The 27,759-nt window shown below is 37.9% G+C and overlaps 1 pseudogene; it reads left to right on the forward strand.

Annotated features, from left to right (window-relative positions):
• On the forward strand, positions 1-27,759 carry LOC122360339 (annotated as a pseudogene).

Raw genomic sequence — 27,759 nt, forward strand, 5'->3', positions numbered from 1 at the left:
TGGCGGCGATGGAGTGGCGTCAGCAGTCTGCAGTCAGTTGCGAGCTGGCTTTTCTGGAGGCGCAGAGATGGCTTGAGGTAATGACATCACTCTCAAGCATTTTCCCATGCTGGCCACAAAAGTGCAGGTCTTTTCACCCTCATGTTCTGCTGAGGCTTTGTTCTTTGTGCGCTCAGAGAATCTGATGCTTTAAATATGCAAGTCTGTTGCAATAGTCAGTTTTTAAAACAGCCCGACAGATGTTATTGACGTCTTTTAGTATTACCTGCACTTTTTAAAATGCAAAAGAGCGTATCCTGATGTGTGTGTGTGCTCTCAGGAAATGCTTTATTTCCTGAATGTTATTTTAGGTGGACCAATTAAATAAAAACTAGACATGGTAACATTCATCATGATACTCGCTTTTGTCTTGAATGCTTATGGTTTTAAAGCAGACTTACATAACCTAACCCGTTTATGGTTGTCTTTTATCAGCTTTAAACCATTTGCAAAGTAGCATCAGCTCCATAGAATCCTAGATACTATTTGTCTACTTAATAAGTTAAGAAGTCGTTTTGAATAATGATGTAATATTTAGTTAGCTTTTATTACATGTTGTTCATCAGTTAGCAGCAAGGTACAATAAGTAATGCCTTTATTATAAACTATTGTGTCTGTAATACAGTACAGTCATGTATTAGATGACTGATGATGTATTGAATCATTTTATTATGCTGATTTGCAAAAGAAACCTTTCTTACTCTCCATTTCCCCCACAGCCACCTTTTGGTAAGCAGCGGCTGATGGCTTGAATTACATGTTTTTTGTTTTTTTGTTTTTGTAGTACTTCTCAATCTTATTGACTCAAATGCCACCCAACTTTTTCAATGTTAAACAGTTGTACTGCTTAAAATGTTGTAAAGAACAATTTGTATACAGAATGGAAAAACTTTATTTTTTGAATTTGCTTTGCATGTTGAATTATTATTATTATTATTATTATTATTTATTTTTTTGTTACAAAACTGCATTGAGGTCTCACCAGCAAGATCTAACCACCATTTCCTGAGATCTGCCAGTCTTGTGCCGAATAGCAGTGCTTTTTTGGTTGCATGTTGTTGCACGAGATTCAAACATGCACCACTTTAAATCTCTCAGCTCTTTATGATTTTTTTTTAGTTCATTTGCAAAAACACAACTTATACATAAAAAGTTAGCTGTTTATTATTATTATTATTTTTTTTTATATAAAAATTATAAATGATGAAATTAAATAGAATGCATAATGAAAAAAACTTATTTGTTAAACCTTTTTATAAATTGAGTTAATTGTTAAAAATGGAGCTAACTCATTCTGCAAATGAAATCATATATTGAATGTATAAACTGGGATAAAATAATGGAATCGAATTAGATCTTTTGGAGTCTGCCTTGGCTCTGTCAGGCCTCTTTTGATGTGAACCGTACACAAGCAGCCATTGATGGATTACATTCCATGTGCCCAAACAAGCTGATGATCAGGATGCAGGGTGGACAGGCATCAAGCATGGATGCTTCAGTGCATCTCAATCTGAGCACAAAGGACCCCGGAGTTGTTTGCCACATTCTGTTTGTCAGATGCCCACTCCACCACGCATGACTGAGTGCGGTCAGGTGCTTCTTGCTTGGGCACCTCATTCTCCAAACATGTTGTACAGTGTGGCGTAATGGAGGGAGGCTCTGAGGTCGTGTCTGAATGTGCACAATTATAATGTGTGGATAGGATGACTTGATGGATGATCATTTGACTGGAAACGGATCCAGTATGAAAAGAGAGAAAGTGTGGTTTTGGTTAGAGAGCTGTCTAACAGCTCAGTGATAGCATGGGGTGATTTGTGATTGTGCCATCTTTTGGGGAATTATAGGGCACTTGTTGATTTTGCTCAGATTGTTTTGCTTGCTTAGTGACAGTAAAAGTAATTATGTGGTGTGCTATTGCATATGATGACTGAAGATCAGAATGTGCTCTGAAATGTATCTGGTTGGAGTGGAAAGTAGCATGTCATGTTTTTGGGAGGGCCTGTGGTTTCCTGTCTACGGACCTTCACTCAATGAAATGGACTCTTACTTGGCAATTTGTATGTTTAGCTGACAGGATTTGCTTTTATGTTTTATTATATGTGTGTGTGTGTATATATATATATATATATATATATATATATATATACTTATTTTCTCTTCCATATTTTGTTACTACAGTTAGGATGAAGTCAACCTGTGGCAAATTCAGTTGAATGGGCATGATTTAGAAAAGTATTAATAAAAGGTCTAACAGCTGATAATGCATATCAAAAAGAAACCAGGTTTGCGCCAAGTCACATCTGGGGAAGAGTTCAGAAAAGAATTCTGCTTCGCTGAAGGGTCACAGAAGCATGTAGTCTCCATTAACTTTAATAGAAGAAGTTTGAAACAACCAGGACTCTTCCTAGATCTAATAATGCTGACGATACACTGGGCAACTTTTTAAGCAAGTTGTAAACATTTTAATTTGATGGTCCCTTATGAACATTCTGTTGACAATAAGTAACTTTGCACCTGCATGTCAGCTAACTTTCATTAGAATATAAGTAGACTGTCTGATTATTATAGAAGGTTCGCGTACCAACAGGACAATGACTCTAAGCACACAGCATTATTGACAACTCCGTGAATGTCCTTTCGGCCCAGTCAGAGCCTGGGATTGGAAATCTGAACACGCGCATCTGCCCCCGTCCCCAATTTGTGCATGTCATCTGTTTGGGTTCTTTCCTTAACAGGAGGTGACAAAAAAGCATTTTGGAAGTAAAAGCTTTCGAGTGGCCTTAGAGGACTGGGGTCCTTTTAATGCGAGTAAAGTAATTTTAATTTTTTTATTATTCTATTATTTCTATTTTATTTTATTAGTTTTGTATAGTGTAGTTTTGTATGAAGATATTTATTTCTTAAAGCATATTTAATCTGTTTTCAGTCTGATCAACACATTGAAGCCAGGCATCATTAAACGAGTGAACAGGCTCTCCACTCCCCCATACTTGGGCTTGGTAGAGTACATTATAAATGTACATTGTAGATATAGTTAGAATTAAGACTTAATCAACCAGCGTCAATGAAACATAATTATTTTGTGATTAAATGACTCGTGTATATCAGGTATAAACATTGCACAAATGCAAGACATTTCCCCTCGAGTCAGAGGATTTCCAGTAGTAAATGCTGACAACGGTCTCTTTCAGTTCCACACCCTTTTTCTGGTTAACTAGTCTGTCTTTTATGCTGGTCAGTTTTCTCTGGTACTTCTGCCAACCAAGCTTTGTTGCCTAGTACTCTGAACTCATTTATTTAACTGGATTATTACGGATTACCAATGACTTCTAACTTTTCATTTACACTAGCTGCAATAGTCAATGCTGGTTTCTCTTCAGGACAACGTGAATGTGTTTCTGAAGGCTTGAGAAGCTAGGGCTTAATGAGCGCAGCTCTTCCATCCCGGAGATCTGCAAGATGTGTCCACTGCAGCGTGACCGTCAGGTGAGCAGAGAGAAGGCAAAAGAAGGTTTTTGCATTATATTTGTGTAGTTCAATAAGCTTTAAACATCTGATGCAAACCTATCTATACACATTTACATTTTAGTACCGTTTTAGTTGTTTGTATGTGTATAAAGAATGAGGTAAGTGTTTCGTGTGACTGCAGGAAGAGGGTTCATTTGAATATTGTTTGCAGCCTGATTACATTTCCATACCAAATGAAAGGCTGGATGGATCCTGTCGCACATTATCTGTCCAACATCAAACTCAAACAATGATACCTCACCAAGCTAGACCTATGTTTTAGTCAAGCTGCCTCATGTATTTTGAATCTAATGGCATTTAAAGCAGCCAGACATGACACATTGACATTGTTATTATTAAGATCAGGGCTTGAGATGTTTTCTGAGCATAAACCGCTGTCGAGATTTAAACATTTGTCAACTTTAAAGGCATTCATGGTTCAGTTTACTTTTGATGTAATTGTAAAAGTTTTATATATATCATGTGATATAGGGGTTTAAAATAAGGGGGCTTGGTTGATGTCATCCTAAAATGCAAGTCGTTTAAGAAACAGGGAAATTTGACATGAATACACAGACAAACATTTTCTTTGGAAAATAATAATGTGGTATTTAGAGGAAATGGACTGTTTAAAGATACAGCTAATCTCAAAATGAAAATGGTCAATATATATTTTCAAGAACCAAACAGTTATTTGGTCCCCGTTGACTTCTGTAGTGAGAAAAAATACTGTGAAGGTCAGTGGGGATCATATCTTAATTGATGGGCAACACAAGAAAGAAACTCAGATTTGTATCCACATGAGGGTGATTTAAATGATTTTAATATGACAATTTTTTCATTTTTGGGTGAACTATCCTGTTAATCATCTGTTGTTTGAAATTTGCCATTGTTGTTAGAAGTTGAGTTCGGTGCTCAGGTGGACATCGAGTTTGAGATCAACTTGTGTGATGTTCAGTTTCCGTTCCTTCTACCTCGTTTCTTGCTCTCTCTTCAACCATTTTGACTGTCATTTTGTTACTTGATATGAGTAACGATACATATTATTAAATTGTATTAAGTCATTTAACAGCCTCTTTTAAAGGTTTGTTGTGGGCCTCAAGCACCTGTTGGAGAACTGCTACTGTTATCTGTACAAAAAAAAGGTGTTTTCAAAACCATATCAAGTATTTTCAATAACTAATTAACTCAATTTCAATTTCATCACACAGCCTCATTTTTAGGTCCCGACTAAACCCGAACAATAAATCATGTTGACCATCCTGCTGAGAGCTTAATGTCCATATCATTGGCCTTATAGAGGGACGAGGGGCACGAGAGGGTGGAGCGGGGGACACAGTGACCTCTAAATTTAGCTCCATATGACTGTCCCTTTAAACCAAATGCTGTGGTGAAGCTATAGTGGATCTGACTGCTATTTTTAACTTGCATACTTTCTCGCAGTCATGTTGGTTTAGGGCTCAGTGAAATAACATGCGCACTTTCACTTAATAACCTCAGAAGTGCAGCTCAAGTTCTGTTTTCTTTATAGCCTGTCTGACTTATTTTTGAGGTAGCTTGACATTTAGCGTCTGGCGTTTAAATGGCTGAATTCCTCTGTAAAACCATATTTGCTAGTACATGGTGACAAACAGATGGCTCACATGTCCGGTGTCAGCACTCTGAGGGAACAAGTATGTTCCTCTGTCAGATAGTTTAGAGTTTCTTTTGAACACTCGCTGATTGTCTTTGTTAAATTAGCTCCATAGCGTTGTGTATGATTGTTGTGAATAAACATCGGTATACGTGACGATGTGACTTACTGTTTAAAGCTTATATGGTATGTAGGTCCATTTATAGATGTGACTTAATTTTATTAGAGGGTATAGGGTGGATTTAGTTGCTGGTACTGTTAGTGTGAGCTGGAACTGATCTGTGTGTGTGTTCATCACATTTAACTTTCTTCTCTCCTTTTGCTTAGACGCTTTGAAGAGACAAGCAGAGACTGAAAAAGCGTAAGTTTTTTTTTTCCTCGCTAAAGGGCTTTCATTAATCACATAATAATAACTTCTGAGCTAAGCGGTGCAGCATCAAGTTAATCTGTAAATGGTTTGTCTTTAATGTGCACTTTATTTGGCCTTTGACACTTTAGTTTGCATACCAAACTAGTTGATTTGTAATTTTATCTTGACACATACTGCAGAAGCTGTTATTGCGGTGTCATTCAAAGCCACTTCGGCGCTGCTTTGCATGCACTATATCCATTAATGACTCCAGTGACCAACATTTTTGAAATAGGAACAATAAAATTTAGAGAAGTGTTTTAGTGTTACGTCTCCATGTGTAGTTCTTAGATGAAGCTTGCATCACGTCTATCAGAGTAAGTAATATTAGGGAAAAACATAAGTGCTACTGATGATGACTGATTAATTTTAATAAGAGAGTTTAGCATGTAATTTGAACTGGGACTGCACAGAATCTGCAGGTACTGTCTACCATGCATCTTTGTTTCTTTGGTAATCTGTTGTTTTGCTAATATTTGATTCCTCATTAGAATAATTAATCTTAGAATAATTAATCTTAGAGATCCAACAGGCACTACAAAGCCCTATTTGTTGTCTTCATTGTCTTGTACGTGTGCCCACATTCCTGTCCCGTTGGCACCGTGTGTGTGTGTGTGTGTGTGTGTGTGTGTGTAAAATGGTCATAGTTTTGTAGATGAGAACATGAATGTAACTGGGACACAGAAGCCTTTCATGCCACATGCAATCACTCACAGCAATGAATCCTGAGAGGTTTTGCTTTTTGTGCATCTAATATAAAAATGTATGATATATAGTTATGATTTTAATAATACTTACTCATTAAATACAGACTGAAGTTTATCTTTTTGTTTTTTTGCTTTTTTTTTTTTTTTTACCTCTTTTCTTTTATACTGTTGTTTACATACAGGTTTTGATAACTATATACTGGTTAGGACGGAAGGCCCAGTCTGATCCCTTTACACTGGACCACAACTCAACCTAAAAGCCTTTGAAGGATTGCTGGGCACAGCATTATCTAAGGTATTTAGCTTTTGATGTGATTTTTATTTATTTTTTTTTTCATGTAAGTTTGAGGGCTGATGCACAAGATCAATTAGAAAATGTTAATTGGATTAAAAGGTATATTGGGCTATAAAAACAAATGAAACTTTTACTTTATTTTACTTTTTATTTAGTATTTATACAAGCATTCTTTCAGGACCGCTATTGTCAAAATGATAGACCGATCATAGTTTAATTCTTATTACAGTTCTTCTTATTTTTACTACATGTATGTTTTTGTATATTTACACACACACACACATACATACATGCACAAGTATGTGTGTGTATATGTATATAAAACTGTTATGTAGTTGTTTTATGATATATATGACTGAATCGTAAAATTGGAGTGTTTCCTCTTGCCAATAATAATAATAACAACATCAACTCTTTTTTTTTATTATTGCATATTTTAAAAAAGGAGAGTTGAGACTTGTTGCACAAATTATAAAATGTCAACTTAATTTAATTTCTGTCAGGTGTTTATGCATTGGAATAGACAAACAAGCCCCTCGCTTGTCAGAATCATTACTTTCCTCAAGTAGAGAGATGTTACAGTTGGGTCTTGTGTGATTTAGACTTTACAAAGGACGTCATGCAGGTCCAGAACTCCCCATTAATTTTGGCTTCTAATAAAATGATTCAGTCAAGCGCAAGTCAGTGTTGTCTGTCTCCGCATAGTAATTATCAAAGAATTGACAGACATATTGCTCAGCATGTAGGCAGTTTCTTAGGTCAGTAAAAAACAAAACTTAAAAAAAAATGGTGCTATTCGCTAAATCTCACTTTTCAACCCTAAAGTTTTGTGTCTCTATTCACCTTCTTCAGGCTCTGGAGGAGACTGTGCAGTCCAAGTCGAGTGTGAGGGACAGTGGGTGCGCGGAGGGCTGGTTCTCTGACAGGGAGGATCTGTTCAGTCTGAAGCAGCCGGGCTACAGGAGAGAGGACTCAGTCGAGAGCCTGGACTCAGTGGAGTCTCGCACACTCAGCGCAGCTTCAGACTGCACTCTCAGAGCCGGCAGTGAAGGTAAGACTGGTGTTGTGTGTGTGTGTGTGTGTGTGTGTGTATTTAAATGTGTAATGTCCTTTTATTGTACTTGTGCTCTAGTTGATGGTCATCACAGTGGTGTGTTAACATGCACTGACTTTCTTCAGTCTGACCAAATCACATTTCAGATTCTGAGAGTACCGTTTATATACACCTTTTAAAAATGTGAAAATCAAGAGTAATGTGTCGGTAAAGACATTTACATTTAAGTTACTTTTGCTAATCTTCAAACATCCCTGAAGAAACAAGAAAAGTTTCCTGAACTGCAATTCAGCATGTATGATTTCTGAAAGATCACATGAAGCTGAAGACTGGAGTAATGGCTGCCAAAAGTTTCACTTTATCATTACAAGAATACATTTTAAGTCGTAATATTTCACAATATTAGCATTTTTATTGTATTTTGATCTCATAAGACTGCATTTGTAAGAGGCAGCTTTCAAAACATTATCCTACCAACCCTCGACCTTTGACTGGTAGTGCACACACCTTTGTGATCTGATTCAGATGTTATTTACATGGCCATTGCTTTTATTATGAACAAAATTTCTATGCGATTGAGTTTGTGACACAGTTCCACTGTAATAACAATATAAAGCTTGTTAACATACACATCATGACATCATGTTATTCTGAATCTAACTGTGAAAGTAGTTTTGCAGTAGGCTAATATTTTCATATATACGGCAAATTTAAGATCTACACCAACTCAGTCAAGCTCATTTGGATCAGTTAAGGAGTTTCAATGAAGGCTTTTCAGTGCCATTGAGCCATCGATCCAGTTATTAAGCGATTGTTAGATTGCATCTAAATGTACCAATTACTGCTTTACCTCGTGTGAGCAAAATCATCAAACATTTACTTCAAGACATAACGGTCCATACTGCTTATCACCAAAATCACAAAGTCGTGTTTACTTTGTGACTTGGATATGCATCTCTCAAACACTTGGTAATGAAAGTTCGCTACCTAGGCCTTGTCCCTTCTCCCCCATCCAATCACGTAAGTGTGACATTTCCTGATCGCTCTACACCCATTCGGTAATGCACAGAGCTGATTCCAGCTGAATGACCGGATGAAGACCGTCAGGGTGCTCTAAGGTTGTCACCATGCTAAAATGTTAATGTCAATGCAAAATAATGTGCTGTTTAAACCATATAAAATATGCAAACCTGAAACTAGAAATTATTCCAGTGAACAGAACAATAAAACAAGCAAAAAGACGCTTTAACAGAGTAACTTTTTTGAGGTGTGCTTGGTTTCTCACTTGACTGTTGTTTTGTTTATCTGCATATTTTTCTCTCCCAGGTTGCTGTAGTGATGTTTTAGAAGCGAGCATTGTTTCAGGATGGCAGAAGACCATAAAAAGTGATGCTCCATCAGGAGAGAGTACATGTCCCATCTGCCTGAGAAAGAAAAGGCAGGAGTACCAGCAGGAGACAGGAGTTATGCAGGCAACCTCACTAGGTATGATGCTCTCTTTTCCAGCTCCTTCAAGCTTCAGAAACTGACCCTGCATACAAATGTTGGATGACAACTTTTGCTGAGCTTATAACAGATATACAGCAGGGTCTCGGTGGGTTTTGAATTTTTAAATTTACTCACTAAAAGGCCATGAATGATCTTTAAATGCTTTTGTATTCTAAAATGATCTTGAATAGTATTTTTTTCCTTCCATGTTCACAGAAGTCTTTGAATGGCATTTTATGTAGTAGTTACTGTTTTTTCAGTGTATAGTGTTCCTGTAAAAATAAATAAAAATAGGTATAATAATAATAATAATTTAAATAATAATAATTTAAATATTATTTTATTACATTTAATATTTAATATACATTATTTGCATTTGTATCAGAATATTAAATAAAAGTACACAAATATCCATGCTTTATAATGAAGAGAGATTTGTACTTTTTTTTTTTTTTTTTTAAGATCTTTTTAAAGATCTTGATCTTCATTCTATTAAAGATGTATAAATATATTTAACATCATGTAGTTAGATTTCTATTCATTTAAACAGAGTTTTGAGATCATGCCGGTTTGCTGACAAAAAGATTAATGTTGTCCATATAAAATGTTCTTTTTATTGTTCATTTTTATTGTTAATAGTTTTGTTAACGGGTTGGCTATAACAGATATGTAGTGCGTTTAATTGGAGGTGGTTTTCTTAGTCTGTCCACCATCTTTTTGGCTGTAGTGAAAGTGGGAGGGGCTTATGCCACGATCTCCCTCCTGCTTCTGCCTTCCTCCAATGGGCAAGCAGTTACCAGAGTGACAGTGACTCTGATGCGGAGCGCCCTGAACCAGACCTTGTGCAGGACGACCTAGCGGGTCGCAGATTTCGCTCTCTAACCTCCGTGGCTCCTGTGAACTTTGCGATCCCTTCAAAGCCTCTAGGACCCAGGGTGGCCCCTGTGGTGACCCCAAGTGCTAGGAAATCATGGCTCACCTTGTCAGACGCCTCGCGGCTGGCCGCAGTGCCGCCCCAGAGATCAAACCAGAGGTCAGACTTGAAAGAGTTTCAAATATAGACTCTGTCTGCCGTGGTGCCCCTAATATTTGTGCTTTACGTACATCCAACTGGTCCTAACTACTTTTTATTCACCTGTTGATTGTGACTAAATAAGCTTATTAATTTAGAAGACATGCTTAGTTTTTCCCAACATGGTGGTCTGCCGTAGTGGAGCTCATTTGGAAAACTTGCTTGAAGTAACCCTTCAAGGTTCATCTTGGCACTGTGTGGGTTTTCACTAATTTGCTAGAGCTGCTTGTGTTTTGACGTTGCTGTGCGTTCCACTAACTAGCACAAAAATTAAAAAGCGGTTAGCAGTTTTGGCGTGAGCCTTCATGCATGTGCTTGGAAGCATTTTTGCACTCATCTCACACGGATGACTCTGTCTTGGGAAGCAGCGTGTCATCCGTTCCCTCTGTAAATGGACGTGCTGACTTTGAAACAGCCACTTTGGAGGAAGAGTTTCTTCAACAAGCCCTAAACAATGGTATGAGTGACTCTGATGAGGACCGAGGGTATGCCGATCCGGTGCTGGATGACCTTTACACTCGACGAGTGCTCGTCTCGGAGCATCAAACATCTGTCAAAGCCGATTCAGACAAGTTCCTGCCCAAATACTGGACGCCTGAGGAAGATCTGCATGTGAAAAAGATCAGGCTAGGGTCCCAGCGCAGGCCGTGGTACAAGAAGATGCAGGGCTTAAGGTTTGTGTCATATGGAAAGATGGTGTTTTTTTTTTAATAGAGCCAGTTGACAATTTGGCAGAGAATCCCATTTTTTTCCTTCCAGTTCACAGCCGCTGAATCAATTAAATTTTTAGAGAACTTGTTTTAAGGCAACCAGATTTGAGTTTTATCAATGTGTTTTAAAGTTTTTTTTTTTTCATAGTGAAGTAGTACATGCTTGTGAGACTTCCTGTTCTTGGTCTTCCTTTTCATTTATTTAAAAGTGGTCTTTTCCCTTTTCCTCTGCTGTTGCTTCCTCCCTTTCTCTGTCTCTCTGTCTCTCCTTCCTGTAGCGAAAGATGTCTGGTTCCTCTGAGGATGACTCTGATTTGACATCACTCCTTGGCTTGCTGCACCTGCTCCAAACTTTTCACCTGATTCCAAATCCCCGCACACTCTTTGAGACATTCTTACTTTTTTGTTTTCTTGTGTAGTAGTGCATTGGATGATTAACTTAAACCATACAGTATATACATTTGGAGAAGGATATTGTATGCTAATAACAGGCATATGTGCAGAATGTTTGTATGAAAATGTATAAAATGCTTGGTAAATAATAAGCGTATTACTTTTTTAGCTTTACTAAATTTGCTAAAACGCAGATCTGTAATATTGATGCAGCAACGTTTTAGCTGGTAAAAGCAATTTATATGGCATATACTATGTATGTTTGAACCAAAACTTTGCTTCCTTTTTAATGGAGCTTAATTAGATCTAATGTAGCAGTTGTGGCCATCTTGAGATTGTAACAAATTGTTAATTTGATAATATGTGTCCAATCCCGGAGTCTAATTTCATTGTTTCATTTTCCTAGCTTCATATTTATTGGTGTGAGATGCCCCCCAAAAAAGGTCTGATCACATTCACTGCAAGCACAGAAAAAAGGCTGTTTAAAGAAAGCTGAACTTAAACTTGCAGCTCCGATGTAATAAATGTTCTAAAAGAAAAATTCCATAGTACATTTTAATATAACAACAGCGATTTAACGCCGCAAACAACCACAGAAACTGCATTTGTGCAGTAATTTCTACAAGATCCAAGCATAATGAAACCTAGAACGTTTTAGGATTGTTTTACAGTGGACTTTAACCATAAATCTCCAATAACAAAATATGTCTTGGAAGTTTCTTGAGCTGATTTAGTGTTATAGGTGCTTTTTAATATTTTGCAGCACAGCTCTCATATAGTGTAACACATTGTGTGTGTATGCTGTGACACCTGGAGCTCTGTCATGTCTGACATGACACAATCTGAAGTCAAAGGAATGTCAATGTCAAATGATCTTTTTAGGCTAATAAAAGTATCGGTAATATATCAGTATCAGAGAAATATGAATATACTTTTATTATTTTGTTCATCTTAGCATTTTTTTGGTCTGTGTTCAATGATAGACAGTAAATCATACAGGTTTTGAGTGTGAGTATAACCATGGGAGACAAAAAAAACATTCTATTTACTATAAAGACAGTTTTACAATCAAATATTTTCATGATTTCCCAGATTGCCCACGAGACACTCTCGGTACACAGGGTGAGTTGCAATGTTTGATGTTGCTTCAGTGTCATCTTGCAATAGCAAATTCCTGATGGCTTTTGCAGCTCCATTATGCAGGCTTTTTTTAATTTTTTTTTTTGTGTGTGAAATTATTTATTTATTTTTTTAAATGTGAATATTTTTATTTTAAAATCACATTTACAAAATGTTACATGCTGTATATGCCTTGCATTCTGCCTCTCCTGCATCATTAAATCATTATTTTACGACATAAGCTATAATGCATACGCGTATTTATGTTGTATTGTAATATTATACCATTACTTTTCCCTCTCTGTGGAGTTTTTGCTGGTTGCTCTTTCTATTCTATGATGCGGTGATATATTTAACGCAGCTTTACTTGGATACAGTTCAGGTCTTAACCTCTAGATGTCAGTGTAACATAACTATACCGCCATAAAAGGCAACATTTCAAACTTCTGGTCTTTGAAGCGGAGATCATCGTTTAAATGACCATCTCCATCTCCACGCAACAGAAGCAAATCTACGGGTGACATCACACTGGAGCCCATTGCACAGGAATCTGACACCTGCTCCAGCTTTGACATGCTGGGGTCACGGCATGTTCACCAGAGGTCTGTGGGAGAGGTGACCCTTGACCCCTCAGCTATACAGAGAGTTCAGCAGGAGCAGTTACAGAGCATCCGGGACAGAATAAAGGAAAGTGAAGCCAGGTGGCATGAAGTAAGTCATGCTTATTTGGAAGTGTTTTTCAATGAAGCATATACCCTTCATTTTTCAATTGTCATCATTTACTTACCCTTGTAATAGTTTTAAACCTGCATGCATTTCTTTCACCTATGGAACATAAAGATATTTTAAGAATTGTATGCACAAAAACAATATATTTCAGAAAAATGTCAGGAAAAATCAGAAAACTGCACATTTCTCAAAATACCAACCATAGAAAAAAAGTTTCAGGTTTGAATTGACATGATGGTGTGTAAATAGCGGTGTGTGTATGTATGTATATATGTGTATCTATATGTGTGTGTGTGTGTGTGTGTGTGTATATGTATGTATATTCGCATGACTACATGTATATAAATAATATATGTTTTTTATATATATAAAAAAAGGGGGAAACTCTGTTAACTAAGTATTTACTTTGGCTGTTTTCAGAGCCTAGGAGTTGTCACAGAGGAAAATGTAATTCAGAAGGTCATCTGATTTTGGCTGTGTATTATTCCATAAAATGTTGCCTGAAGCATCTTTTAGTTTTCCTGGATGTTGCTACTGTGTTTCTGAGTTTGCACTCATGGATGGCCTGAGTAGAGCCAAATAAAAACAGTAATGTTTATTAAGAAGGGAAGAGGAAAGAAAGAAGAACTATTTACTTTTAATTAGCGCTTTACATTGGGGGTGGGGTCTACTCATCCACCACTGGTGTGCAGCATCCACCTGGATGATGTGACCGCTTGGCCGCAAGTAGCACTCCAGAACGCCCACCACAGCTGAGAGAGGGGCAGAGTGATGAAGCCAATCAGCAGATATGGGGATTGTAAGGAGGTCATGATGGTCAGAGGCCAATCAGCGGTTGGCCAGGATCCCGAGGGTCACACTTCTACTCTTTTGAATGACATCCTGGGATTTTTAATGGCCACAGAGAGTCAGGACCTCTCTTTAACGTCTTACCCGAAGCATGGTGCTTTTTTTTTTACAGTATAGTGTCCCCTGTCACTATGCTGGGGGTGTTAGGACCCACACAGACCACAGGAGGGTCTTTCCTGGTATTTTTTCATTTATCACTCAATTTTCACCTCTCGCATTGCAGGATCTGAGCAGGTGGAAGAGTCATGGCGTAGTACAAACTCTGACCTCCACAGAAAGCGTGAGGGAGAGGGAGCAGATTGAAATAATTACCAGTGGGGAGGGACCAGTGCCATCAGGACTGCACCACTCCGGAGGTGCCAGAGAGAGAGTAATTTTTTTTTACTGCACAGTAATGAGTTTTATTTTTGATACTTTTTTTTTTTATTTTAAAGAATATTCCAACCACAAATGATGATTCTTTTATTATTTAATTAACCATATATTATTTCAAGCCGAATGACTGACAAAGTAGGGTATTCAACGATGTCTGAGCTTTAATGTCTTTCATTTAATAATAGTAAATGGGGACTGTGGGCTGTCAAGGTTTTAAAAGAAGAAATAGAAAAAATGTATATAACGTGATTCTTTCATGACAAAATATGGTCATGGTGTGGTATGTCACTACATGGTAGTGTTAATTTCGTAGGAAATAGATGTACACACCTGTAGAATGTGTATACAGCAAGTACTAGCTAAGTATTTAAGTATTTGGCTGTTGATGTGACGTGAACCAATCATCTGTGCTTTGTGAATGATGTAATTATATCGGCCAGCACCATCTACAGTTTCATGACATAAAATACAGTAGCTTTGCGAAAAGATCACAGAAGTTTAGAACGCCTTTTTGTGTTCATGCAAGAAACTATTTATGTGGATTTTAGAAGACATGATGTTGAGCAGAAATTTTTGTACATCTTAAATAATAGAGATAATAGAGACATTGATAGTCACACCTGTCCTCCAAGCCCTTTCCACCCCCTCCTCTTCCCACCCTTTAGTGCACAGGTGACCACTAACAGCCATGTGCTTTCCAGTAGAGTCCTGCCCCATCCTTAAACTCTTTCCTCAGGATCAGATCAACAGTTCACCGCAGTTGCCGGGTTCACTCTTTCCAGCTCCAACATGCCCGGACCCATGAGTGATGCGGGCTCCAGTGTCAGCAGTACTGGGTGGTCCACCACATCACCCCTCACGAACGGGACATCTTCTGCTCTGACCAGAGGCACTGACACAGAGACGACCTGACTCAGCTGGTGAATTCTTCACCCCTCCATCAGCTGTTGTGCCTGAACAGAGTTCGCTGACCATGGATCCAGAAGCGTGCACGAGCAGCAGGGTCCAGACTTCAGCCGCCCGCATGAAGTCTCCTGAGAGCTTTTATGCAGGGGGAGCACGCGTATCTGCCACTCTACCCAGAGGCTATAGAAGGTCAGGAAGGTTCCTCACGCCTCTCCACGGGCGTCACACCACGTCCATTTGGAGCCAAACCTCCAAAGTGCCTCAATACCCAGAGTATATTCAGCAAGTTCTCATCATGTTATAGATCACTTGTTCTTTCTTTATAAAAAAATAAATAATAAAATGTCTTTATGCAGTCTGATTCTCACAGTGAAGGCTTGTTTCAGATTTTTGCTATCTGGGTCCATTTCACATTGTTTTTAGTATCATTGTAAACAATCAATTCAAAAGTTAAAAAACAAAACAAAAAAAGAAACTCTAAATGCCAATGGCACTTCTTATTTTGCATGACGTGATATTATGCATCTAGACGGAAACAAACTAAAGTGAAAGTGCATAGTGATACCTGGAAGTGGTAGTCGACTGGTAGTCATTAGTAGAGCTCTGTATAGACATTAGGAATAAATATCCTTAAAAAAAAATGGCTTACGTGTGTTCAGTTAGAAGACATCACCCAAATAGCAATTATACTGTGTACCTATAATCTATCTAAAAATAAATAAATGGATGAATTTACTCATTTACTTCCATTGCCACTTACAGTATACTTTACAGTGTCTTACCCCAAAGTAACTATTCGTTTCTAAATGGTACCTAAATGGTTGATAAACACACCTGATAAAGGAGTGGGGAATGAGGAAGAGAGTGGTGGTTTGTTCAGTGTTCCGTGTGAAGTTTAGTGTTACTCCTCATCACCCTGATCACCTAGCGGCTGGCTTATGAATAATGGATAACGTCACTACTACTGGTCTGTACTTCCCGATTGCTTCATGAAACCCAAGCTCTGTGTGTGTGTGCTCGTGTGCATGTGCTCTTTTCCATGATGAGCTTCTCAACCGTGCATGGTCACACATGATCTTTGGTCACCGTATCTCGAACAAAAGCAATAATGTACTCTCTGTATCAGTAATTTTATATGAAACCTGCAATCTAATAATATAAAATGTAACATAAAATGCAAAGTAAACTAAATGAGGTCAAATTCTCTGAGGCATTCCGCGTTTTTTTGTGCTCTTAAATACATAGCACTAATTTAATTTTTAATGCTCTTTCTTTATAAATGTCTTTTATAATGCAGTCTGTTGTCTCGGTTTCAAAACCGAATACGACACTACAAGTGCTGAAGTGGTTATCGGGAAGGAAATAACCACTTTATTTATTTGCTATTTATCTTGGTTTTTTACAGATGGATGACTCTCACAAAAAGCCTGATAAGTGGGAACAGAGCATTCAATCATCCCCTCTTTCCTTAGTAGTCAAGGAAAGGTCACAGCCTCTGCTGATACGGGCCACTTTCGTTCAAGCACTCATCCAATCAAGAAGGAAGAAGAGAAAGAGATGGAAGGTTGTCAGCACCTCCAATTAATTCTTTTGCCACTAAAGTGTCTATGGCCGCCTCCAGTGTACAAAAATCTCCTGTTGCCTCTGAAATCAGGGGATATTAAGGTAGGCTGCTTAACAATCTGATTCAGTAAATAAATCATGTTCATCGTGTTTCAGGATATCCTTAACTTATTTATAACATGCACTGGGTGAAAACAGCTATCTATATGGTTTATGATTAAAGAATACAGTATGCTCACTAAATATACATGTATACAAGTACTTAATGTTAAAGTTAGATTTTGTACTATTTTAGTTTTGTTTGTTATACTGACTGGAGGAGATTTCTTGAAAGATGGTGTCATGGATCTTCAGGTGTCACATTTCTCTACCTGTGCTTATCTCCTCTCTCTCTCTCTCTCAGGTGGGTCAAAGTGAAATGCGAGTCTGTTTGAGATCAGAAGCCAAACAGTGGGAGAGACTTCAGGATTCAAGGCTCACTGGGACTCAACTGGTGCTTTGTGAAATCTGTTCAAGCAGGTAAGACTTTTAATATTATTCAAAGCAGACTGTTTAACTAGAAAACTGCCATTCATTTTAAATGCATCCAGGCTTTGCCATTTAACTCAATAGAGGCTGAAATTGTAAGTTATCTGTGAATCAGTCCACTTAATACTGTGCAATGCTAGTACGATATACAGCATACTGAAGATGTTTCTACCAAACAGAAATTCTTTAGAGAAAAGGCGTATTGGTGCAAATTTGGCTGTGTGTGTTTATGGATGATCGGAGGGGGTTGATTTACAGTTTATTCAGGATTTCAAGTTGGGGAAAAAATAACTACTTTGGGAAATCATGATGAATGATTTCGCTTGATTACGCTTTCTGTACTTGCAAGTTTGTGAATGTTTTTGTATCACGCTGTCTTTATAGTTAGATTCATAGTTTCTTTTAATTATTGAGAATGCACGAAAAAATGTTTTGTGCATATATTTCTTGTGTGCTTGTGCACAGCCAAGCTAAGTCATTCTCAGGATTCTGGAGTGAGATTGAGATGAATGATTTATAGAGAACAGTGAAGGTGTTTCTTACTGTGCATTAGTCTGATTGGTTAAACTGAAGTAGCCCTGTTGGGAGTCTGGTTCTGCGTTTAGGAAGTGTCCTCTTGAATGAAAGGAGCTTGAGATTGTGACCGTGTGTGCTTAAAAACTTGAGCAGGTCAAGGCAGTCATGCATCATCTGTGAAGTGAATATAACATAAAGACAATCTATGTTATATTAGCTTCCATATGTTTCATTGTACAGAAGAGACTGAGAGCGTTTGGTTCTGACACTTGGGTTCATTTTAATCAGCCGTATCATGTGGCGTTATGAGACTGGCTGTAGTGGGCTCAGGTTGATCTCCTTCCCAAGAATTCCATTAAACACACTAACTCTACATGTAGAGCCTCATCCAATGATGTATGAAGCTGTTCTGTTGTTTTCGGGTTCCATTTAAGGCTGTCAGTCAGGTAATATGTTATGATTAATAGTTTAAGTTAATGCATTTTGATCTTTTTTTGCAGAAGGAGAGCCTGAACGGTAAATGAAAAATGCATGTGAACCATCTGTTGAAGTGTTTCACTTTATGTACTTGTATGCGCTGTGATAGAGTAAATGTAATGATTTATTATTAATGTAAAATAAGCGTGAGAAAAAAATGGTAATGATGTGCCCCAATTCTGTTCTAAATCCAATTGTTCAATTGGATTAACTAAAAGAACTGTGGAAACGCATCTCATGTTGCTTCAAGAAACCTATCTGCAAAGCTACTTAAACTTAAGGTTTTAGGCACTTGTGTAAAAATGCTGTAAAATGAGTGCGCTGTAAAAAATAATGTCATCAGTAGATTTTCTTTTATTAATTGTATCTTTTGTCCTCAGTGCACTTGAGCATGGCTTTTTCAGGCAGCTGCCACAGTTCAAGATTTAGTCTCAGTTTGTTTGTTTTCTTCATATCATTCTAGAAAGACATGATGATGATGATGGTGAGATCAGATCTGTGTGGAGTACTGGCTCTTGTCAAACTCCTTGTACAAACAATGCTTTCAATGGTTTACACTTCACCATATTGTTTCACATGCCAGTGAATGAGAGCCCTTGAAAAGGAGATTTGTATTCAATACTAATCTAAAATGTCTTGTTGGTCCAGATCTAGAAGTGAACTTGATTGTGTACTCCCCACAAGCCCTCACAGTCTTGCCTTTCTTCATCTTCTTAATCTTCATCACACAGGCAGCCCAGCAGAGTTGTGTGGTCTGCTGATGGGTGATGAGATTGTGGCGCTGGGTGGATGCAGGGTGGCTGGAAATGAATTATGAGGCAGTTTAAGGGCAGTATGGATACAGCACAGCAAAAAGGGCACTTTACTGATGGACATCCGACGACACGGCCAGAAACGGTGAGGATGTGGAAACTGTATGTGATAATGTAGCACTGTTTAAATAATCGCCAAAAATGCCAATTTGCTTTAACTGATTAAAAATAACAGATTTAAAGAAATTCACATGCGTATTTGTTAGCCACACATCCTCTGCAGTGAATGGGTGCTGTTAGAATGAGAGTTCAAACAGCGGTTAAACAATATAAAAAGATGCATGTTTGTAAGAAACAGGCATTTTTGACTTCAAACCATCGCCTCTATTGCTAAAAGACTAAAAGTTAAGAAGCTAAAAGTTCTCTACACTTAATAATGCCTTCACCCGTGTAAACACAGTGCTTGATTTGTGCATATATCTCTCCTGATTCAGTCAAGATGACTTTTATACTCGAGAAAGTATTTATTCGCATTTTATATGGAAGCTATGATTAGAAGTTAAACTGTTGACTGAATAATCTTGATAGATTTGTTTCACACGAACACACAGATTGTGGAGCTGTTATATTACTTTTAGATTTGTTGATTGTTGTGATGGTTCTTCTGACGGCACCCATTAGTGAGCAAGTCATGTAATGCTAAATTTCTCCAAATCTGCTTTATGAAGAAATAAAAGAATCTGCATCTAGGATGATTGGATGGTGAGCAAATGTTCATTTGTTTAACCAGCATAATTTAAAATGTAAGTAAATATTTTAAGTGCTTGTTTTTGTTTCTGGCATGGGTCCTCCTCCTTCTGCTTTTTATGAGCTCCAGAAATTGAAGGTGCCATTCCAGATTCAGATGCTGTATCTGTTGCTTTCTGTCACTGGGAAGGTGGTCTGTCTGTCAGTTAGTCTCTCTGTCAGGTTTGAGTAGTGTGCGGGTTCAGTTTAATTTTTTTCCCCCCTTTACCACTGGATCAATAATCTTTGCATCAGTTTCATCAAAGGGGATAAATATGAACACCTTTTGATTTTCATTATTGGACACATATGATGGTATAATTTTAGGCCACTTAAAATTCCACTTTTCAAATCACAACACTAAATCGCAAGTTCACTAACATGTGACTTGGCATTTCTGATGTATGTTTTGGGTACTGGACAGACTGGGGCAGTGACCAACCTTCCCTACCGTACAAGAGCCATAAGACCATCAATTTGACCAGTGCCAATTCAACACTTATAGGGCGGCCCGAGCAGTATGTCTCGATTAGTGCAACCTCTCCAGTGGAGACCATGGTGAAGACGCAATTCAACGGACAGCCTGCTAATGTGAGTCAGGACAGGAGGATAATGAATGTGGTGGAAATCAGTCAGTTTGGCTATTGTTTTTTTTTTTTTCCCAATGTGGTTATTTTTAGTACTTATCCCAAAGTTTGTAATTCATATGCTTGCTTGTACTCTGATCTTTTAAACAATAGTGTACAATAATTTGTTTAAAGGAAATTAAAGCTTATTCAGCATCAATAAATGCTGTTTCTTTTAACTTTAAATTTTGGGAGGAAAATTTATCCATTTGCATTGATTAGTTTTTGTTTAGTTTTTTTTTTTTTTTCTTCATAAAAAAATCAACACATTAAAATAATTTCTAAAGGATCATGCATGCTTAAGACTGGAGTAATGGCTGCTGAAAATTCATCTTTGTAATCGGTAATAAATTGCATTTTTTTAATTTTAAAACTGCAACAAGCAGATTCATTTGACTTTCAAATTAGTGACTTTCTGTCTAATTTGATTTTTATTTATTTTTTTTTTCAGGGAGTGCTGTCTAAAATGGTGAATGGACGGATCCAGGACAGTCCAGCTTTCTAAGGAGCAAAGGTGGGTGCTCAAGAGCCCTTTAGCAGTCAGAAATTGTCTTTTTTTAAAACAACATAAATTCTACACTCAAATATGTGGAAAATGACTCTTTCCACTGTTCTCTCCCCCACCTGTGTTGTATGACTATGAGAACATAGTTTTGAGAAATCATAGAAGAAAGTTAAATTTTTCATGCAGAAAGGTACTTGGCGTTTACTGCGGCTGTAGCAGTTTAATGCTACGTGGCTGTCGATAACTGCAGCTCATTCATTGAATTATGCGGTGACTGATTTGTATTAAGCACACTCTTAATGGAGTGTATTAGTGCGCTCTATTCATTTGAATTTTAATATGAATGCTCAAAAATGGGTTTGCTTATTCTAAGTTCTAAGGGCCTGGCTAACTAAAGCATTTAGTATACAAAGTAAATCTGTAACGCATTTAAGTTAAGCTCTTTTCTCACTCCTGTATGTACTAAAAGCTTTTTTTAAGTCAAGCTCTAGGACTGAGCAGTAACATCTGAAATTGCTCGGTGGGTTTCTTTTGCTGTCTATTTTATTGCTCTTCAAGCTAAAGCTAATGCTCTGTCCTTCAGGTGCCACAGTTAGCTCCTGGTCTATCTCTGTGGTAAATAAAGATGTGTGCTGTGATTACACTGTAATTGACTGTATGTGAGGACTGCTGTTTGTCATCTCTTTTTCCGTATCTGTCATGTTTCCTGTCGTATCATTGCACAGTTGTTTACAAAGACAAATTTGAGTCTTTCTGAGCAAAACTGCTTTCAATACTGTAGCGTGCGTTACTCTGAGGGTTTTTTTTTTTTGTCTTGCTTGTTGTTTAAAGCCTGCATACCAGCGTATGAGTGTGAATTTGCTGTGTGCTCACTTGACCGTGGTGGCTTTGGTTACAGTTTTGTCATATGAGCAAGGGGTGTGTGTCAGAATCCGTTGAGCAGCATGGACCAACTGGTTAAAGGCATGGAAAACTCACGGCTATGTTAGTGCTTTATGCTGTTTAAATGGATAATCTTTGTCTCTTTTACCAGGTGGCTCGGAGTCTGCCATCTCTGATGTGAGTCGCATCTGTCATTCACATTTAGTCTTTATCTTTATTAAATTCTGTGACGATTTTTGGTTCTTTTAATTTATTTTCTCGTTTGTTTTGGGGGGGTATCAGCTGCAGGTCCCTCCATCAGTACCACCTCCTCTCGCTGGTCATGGGATCATGCAGAGAGGAGAGACGGCGGGCAGGAGAAATGGCAGATGGAACAAGAGCGCCTCCTGCAGGTACCACCAAACACCATCATACAAATGCTTGCTTTTGATCATTTAATTTTAATAATAAATATTAGTTTCAGTACAGTTTATGTAGTTTTTTTTTTTATAATGTTCATAGTTATGTCAATTTAGAAATACTGGATAATACATATAATACTGTTTCAACCAACTGCATGAATTGTCCAACTGAAATAAGTGTATTTAAACAGTACTTGCAGTTCAGCTTTTACATGTTTTGCTGAATATATTGTAAGTTGTAAAAATTAATTGAATATTTACTTGTGGACTTTTTTCTGAAATGGCTTCAGGAGAAGTATCAACGTGATCAGGAGAAGCTGGAGCAGGAGTGGAGGAGAGCTCAGCAGGAGGTCTATGGAGAGGAGCACAGTGGTACTGAGGTCAGAAGACTGTCAGAACATTAATCTCTTTCTTCATCATTCTCTAATTTGTAACCCTGGACCACAAGACCAGTCATAATTTTTTTTTTTTATTTTAAAATGTATAAGCTGAGCAAATTAGCATGTAAGGTTTGTTAGGGTGGGGCAATACTTGACTGGATTTGACTATTTTATCTGGAATTTGAGCATGCAAAAATCTAAATATTGAGAAAATCGTGTCTTCGTGTCTCATGACCTTCAAGAAAAATTGATCATTTGGACCCATGCAGTGTATTGTTGGCTTTTGCTACAAATACTCCCCTGCTACTTATGACTGGTTTTGTGGTTTTTAGGGTCACAGTTTCTCTCATTTACGCACTAGCACGACATGTAAATTAAGTTTTATTCAGACGTTCCATTGCCTTTAGACTCTACAGCATAATGAATGGTGAAATAAGAATCACAACCATGTTATTATATACCTCCTGCTGATATTAGGAGCTGAAATGCGCAGATGTCCTGTCAAACGGAAATACTACTTATATTCCATCGCCCTTCTTCAACCAATCCGTTGGTACCGCTTCTGTGGCATCCAATCAGAATACAGAGAAGGTGGAAGCAATACAGAACAGACAGACTGCTGTACAAACAGCAGCAGCACAGCAGCCACTAAAGGAAGAAGAGGAGTGTGATTCAACCACAAAGAGTCAGTGGTAAGAAAGAGGTCGTATCTGTTATTGCCAAGAAAACATTAGGATTTAGCATTTCTGTAAATACTACTTTCATTCAATAAAAAAAGAAATTGTAATTGCATATTGTAAAATACAAGCGCACTCACATGAAGATGATTTTGTAATTTCAGATATTTAATAAATTCACTGAAGATATTGCATAATTGCAGCTGGCAAAATATTCCCATATAACTAAACATAACACCAGCAGCTATCAATCCACAAGAATCCAGTTTGTAAGCTGGAACACTTTTCTTGTAATTGTTGATCTACATAAAAACTACATAAAAAAAGACAGAAGCTTTTAGCTGATGTGTTGAATATAGATAGATGTTTCTCAAAATCTAACACCATGAGCACCGTATTTTTACCCTACCCTGACAAAATGATGTTTTAGTTCATGTGGCATGTGTTCATCTCACTGCTGCTTTGGTTATTGCTCAGATGCCTGTCTGCTTCTGCTTTGTCCTGCTTCAGCTCCGAGAGTCCTACGGGTTTGCCAAGCTTACGGTTTCTGACAGGTCAGTTTGCTTTTTGTGGCTGCGCTTGCTTGCGTTCAGTGGCTGTTGTGGCAGATGTGATGTGAAATGCGTCTGGCTTTTTCTATATTTTTTCATTTTTGTACAAGGGAAACGTGTATTTATTAAAATACTGTCTCATTTGTAATGTGAAGGAAAACTTGATTCTGGTTCAGATTTCGATTACATTTAGTGCTATTTAATGTTACCTTATCGTTCTCATCACATTCAGTTCTCTTCCCATTGCCAGAAGTCCGGGTTTTATTGTTTGTGATCGTTGTTGTTAACTTTTTCAGTTACACTTTTACAGCGACACTTTTTGTTAATTCCTGTTTTGTTCAATTCATGTATTTTAATTTGCGTGAGACAAAGTCAAAATCTACCCCTGCACTTCAAGGCCTTCACAAACAAGATGCTAAAGGTCTGATTACTTTAAATTTTTGGTTATTTTTTTTTCCTGAATTCCAGAGTAGTTGAACACCAAGTACAGTTTCTCGTCTTCTCTGCCTTGTCTCTTCATTGGCAGCAGGAAGCGGTAAAAAGAAGGGACAGCTGTCAAAGGCAGAAAAGGAACGTCTGCAGATCCTGGAGGAGATGAGGAAGAAGACTCCGCTCCTCACTGACAACAGTTGGATCCGTCAGCGCAATGCTAGCATCAACAAAGAACCCATCACTGTGGGAACATCAATCAGGAGGTCCTGATGAATAAACATTTTCCTTATATTGTTGAGCACAGATTTTCTTTGTCAGCTCTACACTACCATTCACTAGTGTGACACATGCAATAATAGCTGCCGAAAATAATGTATTCAAATAGAAAGCAGCTATTTTACAATATCGCTGCGTTTTTGATCAAGTAAATGCAGGTTTGGTAAGCATAAGCTTTTTTTTTTTTTAAACATTGCAAAGTCTTCTCGACCCCAAACCTTTGAATGGTGACGTTGTCTTGGTTGACAAAGGAAACCACATGATTTTCAATCTCTGCATCACAGATATGAATCTCTGGACAACCTCCACTCAACCAACTCTTCCTGGTCCAGGCAGTCCTACACTTCAAGTATCGCAAACAGGCCCCATTCTGCTTTGGGAAACACTGGCACTTACAGGAGTGGACGCAGCAGCCTGGGCCCTGATTCAGCCATCTTCTCCACCGGGCTTAAACAGAGCTCCTCGTTTGCCTCAACTCTCCCGCTCCACCATTCACAGCTATGCCTGAGCCGTCAGGCCTAAATCCCGTCCCAAACTCTCAGCAAAGTGGCAGGTGTGGATTAGTCCTGACACATTTTTAAGTGTGGTATTTCAGAATGAATTCATGACTTGTCTTTTGTGAGTAAATCCAAAGCATCGGATTTATGCATTTTCATTTGAAACTTTTGGGCCAGTTTTGAGTGTAGCTTTCTTTTTTCTTAAGAAGGATTTCACTCTACCTTACTTTTAACCCCAGGTATTTCAGAAGACAGTGGCTGTGTTCTCAATGGAATACTAGTGTACCGCATACTGTGTGCTATATACTGCATTGTACTCTACAGTTCAAAAATTATTCAAATTTATCAAAACATCATGGCAATCTTACAGATCACTAAATTTTTGAACAGTAGTGAACAGTACATGCTGCAGTGTATATTGTATACTGCACACAGTAATAAAAATAAACGCTTTGCAGTCAAGGTAGAAATGTGAAAACTTCAAGTGGATGTTCCACACACCATGCTCCAATTGTGCACGTTTTCGGCAATTTCATGCATAAGTAAATTAGTGTGTACAGTATACATGCAGTATAGTATGGTAGTATGCTATTCTGAACTATTCAGTACTCTGCCGCCAGCCTCCCCTCTTAAATGCAATCAAATCATTGCAAGGACAGAGCAATTCTGTCTTTTATATGACATTGAACTCTGACACTGGCATGTGGTGCCTGTAGGCTGGTCAGTGGCAGGCGGATGTGCTCGAGGTGTGAGCAGCCTCTGGGGAAGGGAGCTGCCATGGTCATCGATTCCCTGGAGCTCTGCTTTCACATTGGTTGCTTCAAGGTGAGACCAGAGGTCACCTGAAAATAAGTTACCGGGCACTCTATGGATCTGTGCACCTTGCCTTGGGTTTTTAGCCTTTGTCATTTGGGGTGTAGGAGATCACCTAATATCAATAAATCTCTTTTTTTGGTGTAGGCAGTCAGATTACAAGCATGCAAAACAAATAAGAAAAGGTGTAGATCTTAAAATAGTGATTAATTACTCACTCTTATGGCATTGCAAACCCCTAAGACCTTCCTTCGTTCATCAACATACATTAAGATGTTTTTGATCAAATCTGAGAGCTTTCTGAGACTGCATGGACTGCAAACACGTTCGAGACCCAGAAAGGTGGTAGGGACATCATTATAACAAGAAACTACTGATGACGTTTTGATGTGACTATTTCAAATCAAGAAAAAAAAAAATTGTGCCTGAAGAAAGCTACCTTTCTAGGTCTTGAGCATTTCTGTTGGGAAGCTCTTGGTTTTCATTAAATAATTAACATAATTGATATTTATTTATAATTGATATTTATTTTTCGTTAAATATCAATTATCAATCAATATCTTATCAACTTGTGTCTCAAAGATGGACAAAGGTCTTATGGGTTTGGAATGCAATGAAGGTAAATAATTAATGACTGAATTTCCATTTTGGTTGAACTATCCCTTTCATTTCTGTTTTAAGTTAAAATATTTATTTATTCCTAATTTTCAAATTGATGTCCAGCCTGTTTTCTGATTGCCTCATTGCCAATAAACTTGAAAATGAACACAGCTTCTAGCTAACCTCTAGTAACCTCTAGTAACCTCATAACCGTTACCATTTCATCACCAGAACCCTGCCAGTCACTGATCACACAGGCTTTTCCAGTCACAAAAAATATACTGTATTTTCCGGAAAAAAAAAAAAAAATTTTTAATAATGTTAATCGTTTTGTGTCGTTACAGATGTACAGAAATATACAATTTTCAGAATACTATTGTTATTTATCTAGTGAGAGAAGTTACCTTACACACCATGCAACTTTTGATGTGCTTCGACTTGGGGTGTAATTTATGTTTCGAAAATACAGTATTTGCTTTCTTGCTAAAGCTTTCCAGTTGCAAGGGTTGTGTGTTTTTTTTTTTTTTTTTTTTATAATTTTTTTTTATAGTAGCTCCTTGTTTCTTCACTGCTGCACAGGAAGGTTACATCACTGCTTCACCAGCCTTCACTAAAGAAATCACCTTTTCAAATCTAGCCGTGGTGGAGGATCTGCCCACACTGACCCAATAATCAGTATTTCTAATGAATAAATCATTTTTGCCTGATTTGGAAGGCTTTGGGGGCTTTGGAATGGAAAAAGGGTTGTATCCCTCATTTTGATGTGTGTCCAGACTTGCTGTTTCTTGTTGCTCTTGCAGTGTGTCAGCTGCAGGACTGACCTTGGGAGAGGGACTGAGTCCGGAGCTCAGGTCAGAGTCAGACACAGACAGCTCTTCTGTAACACCTGCTACAGCCGAATCAGAGTACGCGAGAACAAACGTGTATGTTTAGTGCTGTCAAATGATTAATCGCATCAGAAATGTTTTTCACGCATAATATTTGTCTATCGTGTGTGTATATATAAAAAAAAAAAAAAATTGTACTATTTTCAGTGAGAAACCTTTGCTTTTGCTTGTTTTATTAGAACAACACTGTGCTAATTGAAAGACTGTATGCATTTTCTCTTAGTCTGTTCCTCCGTCTCCAAGTGACCAGAATGCTTTGCAACTGATCGAAGAGGAGCGTACCACAGAAGTGGCCTCAGGAATCACAACTATTAGCACAACCTAA

Source organism: Puntigrus tetrazona, chromosome 16 (assembly GCF_018831695.1).
Source record: "Puntigrus tetrazona isolate hp1 chromosome 16, ASM1883169v1, whole genome shotgun sequence".
NCBI lineage: Eukaryota > Metazoa > Chordata > Actinopteri > Cypriniformes > Cyprinidae > Puntigrus > Puntigrus tetrazona.